Here is a 14,949-nt window from a genome sequence, read left to right on the forward strand (position 1 = left end):
TTGTACCAGTTATAGAACCGACACTAAAGGGCCTTATGAACCGGTGCTATTGCCCGGTTCTGCACTAGTGCAGGCACGGGCCCAAACCATATGGGTGGGAGCGGGACGGGCGTGGGCTTTCTGATCCGTGGCTCGGATCGTTACTTTTTCGTCTGAGCCTAGAACAGGTAGGCCGTACAGGACGTATGGATTAAACTGGGCCGCTGGGATAACCAAGGTCCACCAAGCTCCCAGTCCCCAGCAGCCAACCCCACCGGACGCAACCGCACCACTCTGCCCCCTCGCCCTCTGCTCTCATCCCGGCGAAACATGCTTCGCGGCGGCGTGGCCGGCGCTTGAATCGCCGGCGACGGAGCGATGGAAGAAGCCGGGCTCGAGCTCTTACTTGATGCCGTCGACCGGTAAGTGAATCTCCGCGCCTCCGAAATTTCCATTTTTCCTGAATCTGAGGTCATGGCGGGATGAGTGAGCTAATTTGATTAGTAGCCTGCCACCCATGGCGGAATATGATTATGTAGGTTTCCCCTAAGGGAAGAAAGCGAATCTGGGAAGGCAAGATGAACGTAATGGTGCTTCTGGGTGCGGGCAACATATTGGAGGAGATACAACTGCTGAGCCAAACTGCGGCGAACGACGGTAGTGAGAAATATCGCCCACTGCATCAGCGCAATCTACTGACAGGGTTAACCCAGAGGCACCTGGGTGGACAAAATGGTTAGTTATGTTTTCCTTAATCATGTACAATATACATAATTTTCTGAATGCCATTTAGGTAGTTTTTGCTGTCTGACACGCCTAGACAGATGAAAAGCACATAGCTGCAAAAACCTGAATTGCGTGTTTGCCTGTGATACATTTTGTCATGAGACAATTAAAAAAGAAAAACAGCACGACACTGTTGTAGAAGTGGCACACTATTATCAACCATTTTATTTTATAATAAATAAGCAATGTTCTTATGGGTAAATTTCAGGTTATGCCTGGGGAGCGCAACTCCGGGTAGGATGCCTTGCCCTTCAGGTAGGAGTGCATTTGAGCAGACAATCCGAAAATACGCCGAATGTCAATCTTGGTAAAGTGTAAAGCCTCGTATGGAGTGTTTTCGGGACTGTCGAGAATGTGCTGTTCACAAAAAGAATGCACAGGAACATATGTGGTAAGATATGTCGCAAGCGAGCTGATGATGATGTGAGGAAAACCTTGGAGGTTTTTGCGGACATATTGGCTGGTAACCCAGGCTTCACATACCGTGTGCTGGCAAAAAGCAATAGCAGAGTTAAGAATTTGATGTGGACAAATGGGAGCAGTCGGATGCGATACCAGTTCTTTGGGGATTTGATAACGTTCGACACGACATACAGAACCAACTTATATGACATGCCTTTCGGTCTATTTGTTGGGGTAAACAATCATTTCTAGATCATTATCCTAGCGCGGGACCTGATGAGAGATGAGCAGGTTGAAAGTTTTGAATGGGTTTTCGCTGAGTTCCTGTGGATGATGGGAGGTCCTGCACCTCGAACAATACTAACAGGTAAACATAGCCTCCCAAGTTAACTAGTATGCTTGCCCTGTTTCCTCGTGTATGTAAGTAATAAAGCATTTTGCAAAAAATGCACTCTGGCCTAACTATGATGTGCACTTTGTACATACCAAAACAGAGCTATGGAGGTGGCGATCCGCAAGGTTTACCCCGATACTGTGCACTAGTGGTGCAAGAGGCACGTGCTGGAGAAGGTGAAAGAAACCTTGGGGCCACTCTACACGAAAAAGACTGACTTCCAAGCAGAGTTCCATATGGTTGTGAATCACATGGTAACTAATGATGAGTTTAAGATAGCCTGGAGCTGTGGAGCATGCTGCTTGATAATAACAATTTGAGAAAACATCCTTACATGACCCAGATCTATGAAATATGCTCGAAGTGGGCAAAATCATACTTCAAGGGGTGTTCGATCTGCGCCAAAGTCACAAGTACACAGCACAGCGAGAGCGCAAAGCACATGTTCAAGTCTTACATGCTGCTTGCAAGCTCAATGCACATTTTTGTGAGGCAGTACATGAGACTTCAGTTTTGACCGTGAGCAGGAAGAAAATTACGAGGAGAAGAGGACTATGATTGTGAGTTTATTTTTCAATTGTTTTTAAGAACACATTCTTTTGTAGTGCATATTACTTGGTAGGAACTAATATGATCTGTCTCTTGTCAGGGTGAGCTTGTTAGGAGAACAAATCTTGCAATAGTGCGGCATGCGAGCATAATATAGACAAGGGCCATGTTTGAACATTTTGGCCGTCTGCTAATTGAGCGTACATCATATAACGTTATGGAGGTTGAGAAGATGAGGAAATATGTGTCAAACACACAATAATCCATCAAAACGCAATGAGTGGTTCAGGGTTGTTTATGGGGTAGTCATCACAGAGGACGGGTTAGAGTTCATTTGTGAGTGTGGTCAATTTGACCACACGGGGATGCGATGCTGCCACTACCGTTGGTCTCCCCTTAAGAGAAAAAAAACAGGTCAGCATGTACCATTGGTCTCCCCTTACAAAAAAAGGTGTACTTTCTGTTCAAGCATGGCGGGTGTATTTCGGTTCTGATTTATTTGTTTGCTTCTGTTCAGGTAATGGATGTGCTTCACCTAGAGGAAATATCACTGAAACACATAAGGAAGCGGTGGACAAGAGATGCAAGGGACATACTTCCTGAGCACCTATGGCACTACCAGAAGGACAATGCGGTAAACATGTCTTTCAATTGCAGGCATTCGACTTTGTACGCGCAAGCTATGAAAGTTGTGCGGCTGGGGGATGCCGGCGCTGAATCGTTCCACCACATGCCAGCTGGTCTGAAAGCCTTGATTGCTAGTGGGGTGCCTTTCGCAAAGAAGAGGGACATTTTAGGTTTCGAGGACTGTCTGTTGATCTTGCCCGGCGGAAGGTTGCCAGGCAACGGGGATGTTGAAAAATTTGGGGGCGACGACGGTCGTTGCCATGAAGATGGTGCAGGATGATCTGCAAGCATTAATGCCCTGCATGGTCTAGCTGCTCCAGATAAGCAAAGAGGGGCTGGACGTCAGACTAATAGCAGAGAGAAAGCTCCATACGAGGGGCTGAGTGAACGAACACAATTTTGCGGCATTTGTCGTCATGAAGGCCACAAATGAACCACCGGTCCCGACAGGGGTGATGCCCAAAGAAACCTCATAAACCGGGGAAATGCAAGAACTGTGGGATGGAGGGACACCATCACAACACATGCTGCGTAGAAAAACACTAAATTACGTTGATTGGAAAAACTTTGTAAAATTGAGGATTTTCTGGTGTGTTCCAGTGAGCATTTGCTCCACACTTGTTCCTCTTAGTCGAACGTTGTTGCATTTACAGTTCAGAAAAATGTGTTGTTGTAGAACAATAAATTGTCAGCGTTGAGTGTTTCTGAAAATTCCGTACTGTAGGAATGTATGGAAAATTTGACCTGGCACGCCTGATGCGGACTAGCGTCCATCAGTCCATGATATTGTTGAGAACACACGTGTCATTTGCTCGTGCTGGCCATGATGTCCAGCCTCTCCTGCTTAACCAATGTGCGCACCACGGGTTTCAAATTTCGAACTGCGTCCAGAGTAAATGTAGCTAGTTTGCATGAGACTGGTTGGAAGACTACTTATATATGAATGGCACCATCCAGGCTGGTTGCGGGGCGGCGACAAGCATATTTGGCGGTGACGGCCGAGCAGGGGAGGAGATTAAGGTACGGCTAAAAATCAATAGGTTCTTCCACTCCTGCTGGATTATGACCTGAAATCGTTGATTCATGTGGACAACCAATGCAGGTGGCCCATAGTTCAAGATCTGGGGTGGCAACAAGCACCTGGAGCACCAACTTTGTGCCAGATGAGGATGCTCAAGTTGTCGATTTTTTTGCTCGGAATCTTCATGTCCATTGGAAATAGTTAATTCCCATGTCTGCAAGATCTCTCTGTAAAAACCAAACTGTTGGTACGTAACCAGGTGGAAGTGATACATCAGGACCCCAAGCTGGCCGAGCTGCTGATTGCAGAGATGGAAGGATTCTGGCCTGGAAGAAGGATTGGCGAGAATGATCCTGCAGTTCTTGCGATGGCCGCTTTCTATGTGGATGGACGGCCGTTTCGCTTATCTTGACGGCGCTGGCTCGGATCCGCACAGGAAACAAAATGATCCATTGGGAAGTATTCTATTCCGCCTCACCTAAACGGCTCTGGCCGCATTTATTGCGAATAACTACCCATCCCATTTTGCTCACCATACGGCCGCAATACTCTCGGGAATACGCTGCGCGGCACAGATCTGCATGGTCGTCTGACGGGAGAGATTTCAGGAGCATCTGAGCACGGGCTCAGAAACGAATATTCGACATTTAAGTGACATCATTGTGTCCCATCACCTGTTTGGTGGCCGAGTAAAAGACGCATCATGCATGCATGGCTCTGCCACCCTCCATCTTACTTCCCATGAAAGTACTAGCATTAATTTTCTTCCTATATGATCCATATCTTGTAAACCAGAATTTCGTTTTTGATTTTTTATATATTTGGAATCCTGATGACCAGATCTTTCAAACAAGATCAATAGTGATTATTTTTTAGTTTCACTTAAATTGCTTTCGTTTCATGAAATTGATTAGAACTGAAATGGGTTTAACAAATTTTAAAATTATTCCATTGATTGAAATTGAAATGAAGTCCATACCGGATCACATTGTTCCGAGATGCATTTCAATACCATATGCATCACTACCATATCACTTTGTCAGCATATAAATTTCAATACCGGTGGCATTTTAATTTTGAGACCAGTTTCAGTATTGTGATGCAACTACGGTATATAATGTGAGATGGAAACATGAAATATGAAATTGAGATGCAACTACGGTACATAATGTGAGACGGAAACATGAAAATGGAACTGAAATTGCCAGACTGCATCTATTTCAACTTTCATCGCATGTCCAGATTTAATAAATGTGAGATTGAAATATGAAATTTAAATACAACAGTTATATATAATGACATACTGAAGTTGAAATTAAAAATTTCATACCACATCCATTTCAATTTCGAAACCACTTTCAGAACTGTATCCATTTTCAAGTAATGTCAGATTGATATATGAAATTGAAATACGACTGGTATATATAATGTGAAATTGAAACTGAAATAGTAAAAATCTGATGACTTTAAAATGTATCCAAATTTGATATTGTTTGAAAGGTCTTGTCATGATGAATTAAAATATATAAAAAGTATTGAAAACAAATTATTATTCTAGAAAACATTAATGTTTCAAAATATCACTTCGAAATAAAAGGGTTGCTTTTTGAATGAGAGAGGAAGAATATAAAGAATGCATGCACTGTCCTTTGTATTTATTCCTTCAGCATATAAAACTCTCTGCTCTCTCTCTCTCTCTCTCTCTCTCTCTCTCTCTCTCTCTCTATTTCCTGACAAAAGCTGACATGCACCAAGCATATTCTTTTGTATTTCTTCCTTCAGCATATGAAACTCTCTTTAGCTCACACTTATCCGTAGAAAACAGCCCGCATCTTGAGCAAATTGCGTCCGATGGATCCTTTAGCGGTATATCCCGATGCCGGTAAAAAATGCAATTAGTATGGCTCATGGTTCTCGTGACTACGGGCTGTGACAGTGACTACGTACGTCAACTCCAATCCTAGACTCTAAAGGGGATGTCTGTTTTGTCTGGACTTTATTCGTTTGGGGCAGAAAAAGGATGTTCGTGTCTCATTTTTGTTCGAGGGCATGCATGCACCCAACGCAGCTGACCCATTCTTCTTCTCTTGGAGAACATTCTCATTGTCCTTCGTAAGCTATTGACTGTCTGCAAGGTGTTCTCTGTACTTCCCTTTCCCTAACTGTAGCTTTGCCTCGGTCTTCTCTCGGGCCTCTTGAAGTGTATACGATCATACTCCAGGTCCTTCTCCTCCAGTGATTTCTGGGTCTCCTCTACAGAGACGTAGTTCCAGTTGGTATTCTAACACTGAATATTCAGCTCTTGGAAGGACCATCAGTCGTAAACTCGAGATAAAGGATGGAAACAGGAAAATATGACCATCTATGGGTGCTTCTCATATGTATAGAAAACGATACAGCACATGCATAAAATGATACCATATGTATGATGCATGTCGGAAACCTTTCATTTGCTTTTTGGTGAATAATAATTTATTTCCGGATAGCAGGTACCATCTTCTGTTTTTTTTCTCTCGTTGCTGCTTCTATGAGACAGATGGGTTAGCAGAGGTTCAGCTTCTTCTCCTTACTTTTCTCACATTGAATGGAGCGAGCTTCAACATGAGGGGCTGTGAGATTGGTAGCGTCAGACTACTCCGGTCCTCGTGCCTGAATTACCTTTCAAGATTGGAGACCCCCACCAAAAAATCTACTTGGTCAGCTTATCCAAGCACCACCTTATCTTTTTCCGCGTGACTATGGTAAAGTTTTTCTTGCTTGCAGACGACTTCTTAGCCGCCAATCTTTAGGTGACTAGACAAGCATGACAGGCCGGGCATGCAGTTTTATTTCCGACATCTCCCAGCCCGATTTTGAACTAGTGCCGATGGAATATTTGCATAAGCGCAGAAGATAGATGACTGTGGCACGACAAGGTAAAAATTACACAACTTCATGAGGATGAATCCATGAGCGTATGCGAATACAAGGATGTGAGGCTCTTTCCTCCCTTTTATGGGGCTCCCTCACGCAGTTGATACTATTGTAACACCATAGGTGCCAATACTACGGTGGGATGCTACTACACTGTTGGTGCAGGACCGACTAGGAGCCACCGTAATCAATGTAGTACTACTTTCCAACGAGGTACGCACGTACGGAGCAGGCTTAATTACTTTCCAAGCTGACCAGTGTTGCAAGGAGATGACAATATACCACGAGATGCACTTATGCGGGCTAGCCTAAGAAAACACACCCCGGCTGGATGCGCGCACACTGCACACAAGCAAAACACATGCACGCGCAACGAGACCAGATGACCACCAGAGCGTGTCTTTTATTGATGATTTGTTACTTTTTACGGGGATTACATTGGTAGACATTTGTTAGCAAAACAACCAAACTACAGATCCTTTCGGTGCTTGTCTGTGTTTCCAAGCCTCACACAGCACCGCATGGACATAAATTACTTACTGTAAAACCTCTTACTCTTAAAATCATTTGAAACTTCAATTTTTTCTCTCTTCTACATATAGAATCCACAAGAGGCAATCATAATCATAAAGCATTGTTATCAGAATATGACACATCAAGGTCCAACGTACACTAACTAAAAAACAGATAGCCGAATTCCGATTTGGTTACAATATTTTTCTATATTCTTGATGATGTAGAAAAACTTATACTGGAACGACTAAATCAAATTTTAATTTGGAGCAGAAACAAATCATCGGTTTCCATTTTGCCTCATCCACCGAAAACATGCCGAGACCGTACAAAATGATACAACACATGTTAAGAATGATATCCTTTGTATGATGCATGTCAGAGACAATTCAGTTTATTTCGTGAACTATTTATTTTGCTGAGCAAGTATCACGTTATGTTTACTCCCCTAGCTGCCGCTTCTTTGACACAGATGGGCTGGCAGAGGTTTAGCTCTACTATTCCTTTTCTCGCATTAAATGGAGTGAGCTTTGGCAAGAGGGGCGCTGAGATCCATAGCGTCAGACTGTTCACGTTCCTCATGCTCGTATTTTCTTTGAAGATTATGGACCCCCGCCAAAAATTCTACTAGCTCAGCTTAGACAGGCACTGCCTTATTTTTTTCCACATGAATATGGTACAGATTTTCTCAGTTGCCTGGGACTGCTTAGCTGGCAACCTCTGGGTGACTAGACAACTATGTCATCCAGGGCATGCAGTTTTATTTCCGACACCTTCCAACCCTAGTTGGAACTTGTTTTGATGGCGTCTTTGCATCAGAGCAGAAGATAGATGACTGACACAACTCCACAAAAATTACGCAAACTTTGTGAGAACTCATCCATTAGTCTTTTACAAGGATTGCAGAGGTCGTTCGTTCCCTTTTATGGAGCTGCCTCGAGTGGTTGATATCATTGTAACACCATAGGTGCCAATCCTACGGTGGGATACAACTACACTGCTGGTGTAGGCCCGACTCTGAGCCACCGTAATCAATGGAGTACTTTCCAACGAGGTACGCACGTACGGATATGGCTCAATTACCTTCCGAGCTGATCAATGTTGCAACAAGATGATAATATACCGCGAGATGCACTTATGCGGGCTAGCCTAAGGAAAGACACCCAGGCTAGATGCGCACACAAGCAAAACACATGCACACGGAAACGAGATCAGATAACCACAGGAGCGTGTCTTTTCTTGATAGTTTGGATTTGGAATTGTTGACAGGGATTACATTGGTATATATACATATGCTAGCAAACTAGCAAACTACATATCCTATTCGGTGCTTGTCAGTGTCGGAGCCACTCATGGCACCACATCGACATAAATTACTCACTGTAAAACCTCTTACTCTTAAAATAATTAAAAAAAAATTTCTCTACTACAGTACATATATGATCCACCAGAGGCAATCATAATCCAGACCCTTAAATAACATTGTTATCTGAATATCACACGTCAAGATCGTTAACATACACTAATTAAAGAACAAATAGCCAAAATCTTATTTGGTTACAACATTATTTTATATTCTTGATGAGGTAGGAAACATTACACTGCACCGACTAAATCAAATAATAATTTGGAGCAAAAGAAAATCATTGATGGAGGAAATAATACCTATGACTCCGGTAGCTCCGAAATTGGTGACATTGTAGAATCATGCAATTAATAAGTTTTTTTTTTCAGAAACAAATTGAGTAATGATAGTATCGTTTCATTTCTCACTACTTGTTCTACATACGCTACAGGAAAGAGGGAGTTTGCCGACAGTCTCATACATATGAAAAATAATTTGTGAGTTGTGGATATGCCAACTCTAAAGTGACAAATATAACAACATGTACGAAAGCAAATCTATCGGCGCATCATGTGGGTGTCACCCTGCTTGGTAAGTGTGCGGTCAACTGGAGTGGAGGCAACATGACATGAACTTGGCCTCGGCATACTCTTGAGCAAAGAAGCAGCAAGCCTGGTTCGGTGCACAAACCCTATTTGGTGTTGTAGTATCAATAACAGGCGTTTCCGCAATTTGGCGCACAACCTCTCCTTCGTTCGATTCTTTTTCGGCCGCCCCGTTGAGCATTTTTTAACGACAGCATCGTTGTGGTTTTTGAGAAGCTCCCAAAAGCTTCCTGTGTCGCTTTTAGGGAGCTTCTGCAAGCTTCCGATACATTACACTTTTTTATTTTTTTGGATGGTTACTCAAATTGTTGGAATTATCGGATAATTAAATGTTGGAAATAAATTCATTCTCTTTGTACATAAATGTCCATGTCCCCTTATAACTAGAGATGATGCTGAGTAGGAGAAAGTTTGATACTTTGTGACAAAGTTTGCAGCTATGGATGTTCCTTGTTTTGACGCTTTATTGACTTATAAATCCACATCAAGGTGTGACAAGCATAACCGAGTTCACACCTGGCTTCTGCATATTTAGGATGCACATAGCCGATGCAATCCAGATGTGTACACTTACTTGCTGCATACAAGCACAACTCACACAAACCATATGCTAGTGTTCGAGATGTTGTAGACCAAGAGCAAAGCCAGTGCATAAACTGGTAAATAACCTGCTATGGAGAGGAGCCCTTCCTTTTGTTAAACACCAAACCATTTCTACAAAGTAACAGCGACCAAACTAGTGCCCTGCCCCCATCAGGCTAAGCGCAATAATTTTGTACCAAATCCACATAACCAAGTGTCAAACATATTTGGGACACTACGGGGTGGATACAAGCTAGATTACACTTGTATTTTTTTTACTATGTCGCGAGCGGACTTGCGTTGGACAAAATAACATCAGCTACCTCCCATCTAATTTCGTTTCGCAAGGTTTTCTTTAGTGAAAATCACCACTTAGCGGAGAAGTGATCCATCGATTGAGAGCGAGCTCGTTTTGTAATGCGGAATCTCCGATGATCATGCGAGTACCCAATATCTTCCTTGGCTTACATTAACCAATGCATATCAAGCAATGCAAAACTCACATGACGAATCACCAAAAAATGCTCGCCCTCACTTCTACCACAACCTTTTTTCACAGAAGGAGCAAAGAATGTCATCCAGGTACACGTTCGGTCTGCCCAGGAAAATATTTTATTTTCCATCCGCTTAATTTGTCATGGAAATATTTGGTCAACACATACATGACAATACGTGTTTCTCCAACATCTTTTGTTCTGATAGTGTACCTAATATGGCAGAATTTTTTTTTGTTTCGGCCAAAATATCATGGATGTATCATTTTCTTGTGTGATGGACTCTTTGCAGTCCTACCCCTAGATCAAACTGTTATTTGTGGAATCTTTGCGCGAGCATTCACTATAGCTTGTTGCGGCTTATGTAGAATTCAGGTAGCTTTGCGAGACCTCATGGGGTGGGTATGGATGCAAATGCAGGTATAGGTGCTTTAGTCATTATGGACTTCCATGTGTCAAAGGCCTATTGTTTCTCTTCACTCCAATAGAAGCCATTTTCTTTAAAGCTAGGAACAATGGCTTTCATATAAGCGCATAGTTTTGTATAAACCTCTACTAGCCTGCTAGCCTTAGAAATCCTCTCGGTAGAGTGGGAACCCATTCTACAAATATAACAAGCCCCGAAAATTTCTACTTTTGTCTTGTAGAATTCACACTCGCTGCGTTTTGCAAAAAGTTGTTGTTTCTAAGCACCTCTAACACTTCCTTGGCATGTTCCTTGTGCTCCTCTGGTGACTTCCTATAGATGTGGATGTCACCAAAGAATACTAGAACAAATCTCCTAAGGAATGGGGCTAGAAATCTGTTCATAAGAGATTGGAATGTTGTAGGGCATTAGTCAGCCCATGACTAGACACGCAGAGTATGCCACATGAGTGCCAAAAGCATCTTTTCCAATATCCCGAGTTCTCAGATTAATCTTAGGAAAAATCAAATCATTATGTAATTCATCTATTAGATCCTCAATGACAGGGATGGTGTATTTGTTCTTGATATTAGAGCATTGAGTTGCCCGTAGTCAGCGCACAACCTCTAGGTACCATCTTTCTTCCTCACAAGTGTAGATGAAGACGAGAAATGGTTCCTGTTGGGTCTTATGGTCCCATTCTCCATGGAGTTGCCAATAATTTCTTCCATAGTATTCCTTTGGGAGCACAACAATCTATAAGGCCTGATATTAACTATCTTTCACTCTGGGTGAGGAGAATGGTATGGCCACAACCCCTTTGTGGAGGCAACTTAGTAGGTTTAGAAAAAGTATCAATCAATGAAGTTAACATGTTTTGGAATTAAGTGGAAATAATGTATGTCTTTTGTAGGGCTCTGCCTTCAAGGCTATTAATATATAGCACAACCCCCATAACTCCTTACTTCATCATTTTCTATAGTTTCTCCACTTATATGACCTTTACTTGTTTTGGAATGGTCTCATCCCTTCGTACAATCTTTTTTTGTCTGTAGTAAGTAGTAACGGATACAAATGGTTTTGAGCTCATAGTCCATCTCAATTGGTTTGTGTGTGAACATCCACTCTGTCTCCAATATGGTGATATAGCCATTCAGGTTGACAATTCTAAAATTTGAGTGAAAGGGAAATTATCGTATGGTATGACTGCAATCCTAATATTGTATCTTTCTCACAATGTGTGCTTCATTCGTAATAATGACGTTAAGTTTTGGGGCAGCAGTTAGTAGCAACTTTGACTTCAGAGCAAACTTAGTGTCCATGGAAGTGGGCCGCATGGTCTGTGGGAACACCAAGAGGGCACGATGAGGTGGGTGACTTGTGAGTGGCTCTATGGATTCGGAGAGTAACGCCCGGAGGGGGAGGGGACGACTTGTTTCGGTGGAGGGTGGGTGGGGGCAGCGGGGGTAACCGGCGCTCGAATGGACAAATTCCATCGCGCCAATACAAATACTGGTAAACCAGAAAAAAAGTGTTAGAAACAGACATGCCTAGTACATGCGCGCGAAGAAATAACAAAGAGCAAGAAAATAAACACGTCACTTAGGCGCACATAAGGTGTCAGCGACCTGCGACCTGCCACGCCTAATTGGCATGCAGCACTGAAGAAGGCCAGCCTCGCCTAATTGGAAGGCAACACTGTCGACGCCCTACCACACCAAATTGGCAGGCAGACGAACTACCACGCCTAATTGATAGGCGGCACTAACGATATGACTTTCCACACCAAACAGCTGGGCGTACTAAATAATGTGTATGCAACGCCACCGGTAAGGCGAATCATCTGAAGACACGCAAAAGAGATGGTCGTGTTCACTTTCAATTATCGAGGCCTATCTGATAGACGTATCAGGTGTAAATCAGAACATCCAATTAGGACAAAAGATCTACTGATGCAAGGATGCTAGGGATTATAACAAAGGAAGCTATTATAGCATATATAGCGTTGTTTCATCCGGCGCGTTCACACCAGCACAACGCTGGTGGCATGGCCGACGACCGTGGACCATGACCGGTCAAAGGTGCCTTCAAGGGCAGCGTCATAACGTATAGGTTACACGTGTATCTGTAAGGCGCGAATTGTTTGGGGGGGGGGGGGGGGGGGGGGTCAAGCGAGGAAATAAGTTTTCGAGGGATCATTGGGCGACATAAGTTCCATCAGGGGTCATTCAGTAAAAATATACCCCCTTGTGGAATCTTTCTGCTGCAGCAGGCCAGCAGTACGGAAATTTCCCTATAAAATATTTTGCATTGCTCAATGGTTCTGTCGTTAAATTGAAATGCCGAGCAAGTATTGCTTTTCGTTTTCCTACTTTATTATTTTGTTGTAGCATAATCAATGAGGCATCAAATCTCTCCCCGCCGCGGAAATGGTGAACTGGTGATGCATGAATCGGTGGAGGCACACATGGTCTGACTCACCTATCAACCTGGCCTGCATCACTTTTGACAAGTCTTGTTAGCAGTAGGCTGCCTGAGGCCTACAACATGCTGCCTCACGAGACACCTGCTGCTTGAACCCCAGAGCCTAATATAGTCTCCTATGAGGATCGCAATTAGAATAGTCAAATGGCCTAAATAAGCTGCAACCATAGAACACCATACGAATCTCAATGGGCCAGACGGATAGCATAACCGGGGATACACCCGGGAGCTACCACACCTTTTGGTTTGGCAGTTCGTACCGAGTCTTTCTCCCTCCCTTTCTCTCTCTCCCCATTAGATCATCGGATGGATAGCCAAAAATATGAGACGTTGAGGACCCTGAAAGTAAGCGGATTTACTGAAGTAGGGTTCAACCTCTTCATTCGTAATTTTGGACTTTTGCCACATTGTTCGAGCTATCAAATCCATGTATCCAAGTCTTAGTACTGGTTGTTGGCCCTGGACCGAGCAATCTGTTCTATCCAACAATCACAAAAAAACTTCTAGGACCAATGCTTTTGGCTTTGGTTGTCTGGGCCCAGATCAGTTGTTCTCGCCGTCTCGAAACACACACGAGACATACGACACCGATTTATTCCAATACACTTGTTTCGTATTTTAGTTCTTCTGACCTACTCCCTCCGTTTATAAACATTAGTAGTTTTTAAATATTTTAATATGGACTACATACGGATGTATATACATGTATTTAAGTGTATAGATTTACTCATTTTGCTTCGTATGTAGTGCATATTGGAATCTCTAAAAAGGCTTATATTTTGGAATGGAGGTGGTAGTTGCTAGGCAACAAAGTGTTATATGAGTACATACATCAGCTAAAGGAGCCAGCACTAATCCTATTAGGTATCGTTTCCATGCCAGTACAGGACACGGCCCCACGTCGTGGTTAATCCAACTCGTGTGGTCCTTCCGATGTCATCAAGGCGAGGTAGCTCGTTGCACGAGCACAAGGAACAGCAGCGGGCCATCTACGGAGCCTGTCCTCTGAGGAGACATCTAAAACCTCTGTAGAAGAATTGAGTATAGAACATTCATGGACGTCACCAGCACACCGATATTTTCTGGCAGGCAATGACAAATTTGTTCTCCACGTTGTACAACATTTTGAGCACTGATCTCCCCGTGGCTCTGACTTGTAAGTTTAAAAGGACATGCAGTTCTATTTCTGATACCTCCTAACCCTAGATTGATCTGGCGTAGTGTCAAAAAACGTCCTATATTAATGGGACGGAGGGAGTAAATAATTGTGGAACAATTATTCAGAAATGTTATAACCTTGCAAGACCTCAGTTGGTGGATGTGTATACAGATACATACACTCTTCGTTGTCTTTTTGGGCTCCCATCAACCTGGTTGTATCCTCCATGGTCTTTGCCCCACAGGCATCTATGGCCTCCACATGTGCACAACATTTCCGTCAGCTGACAATGGGCAGCCACCGTTCATCCAGATGCACTTATCTTTAATTGGGAGGAAAAGTACAGTATGGCTCTTTAATCCAATGGTCGACTCGTTTGTGGTCCTACAGGACAATGGTAGTCAGATTAGAGCGCCACGTAAAATCCGACTGTTTGTTCTCCAGTGCGTGAGAATTGGGTGGGCTCGATAATTGCGCTTTTATTGACTTGTTAATCTAACAACCCGCCAATATTTGTATGATCTGTTCTACGTACTAGATGACCCGTTGCGTCAATGGCGCAAAGGCCAACAACAAGCCAAGTATTGTAAGAGTAGTGATAGAATAACTCAGACACAGATCGAAATAATGAGTACTTATTGCTGGTTACTATCTCAGTACATGATTACTGTTTCTACTGGAACAGTCTGT

At 43.2% G+C, this 14,949-nt stretch overlaps 1 long non-coding RNA gene across 2 annotated transcripts; it reads left to right on the forward strand.

The window, feature by feature from the left end:
- The first annotated feature begins 243 nt into the window (after positions 1 to 243).
- On the forward strand, positions 244 to 3,448 carry LOC123150659 (uncharacterized). 2 transcript variants are annotated; one of them, XR_006475277.1, is made up of 6 exons: positions 244 to 401; positions 487 to 714; positions 974 to 1,534; positions 1,662 to 2,121; positions 2,211 to 2,524; positions 2,628 to 3,448. It is a non-coding gene; the product is annotated as an uncharacterized lncRNA (long non-coding RNA). The 2 variants fall into 2 exon arrangements; XR_006475278.1 differs by having other exon boundaries at positions 519 to 714.
- The last annotated feature ends 11,501 nt before the right edge of the window (positions 3,449 to 14,949 follow it).

This window comes from Triticum aestivum, chromosome 7A, assembly GCF_018294505.1.
Source record: "Triticum aestivum cultivar Chinese Spring chromosome 7A, IWGSC CS RefSeq v2.1, whole genome shotgun sequence".
Classification (NCBI taxonomy): Eukaryota; Viridiplantae; Streptophyta; class Magnoliopsida; order Poales; family Poaceae; genus Triticum; species Triticum aestivum.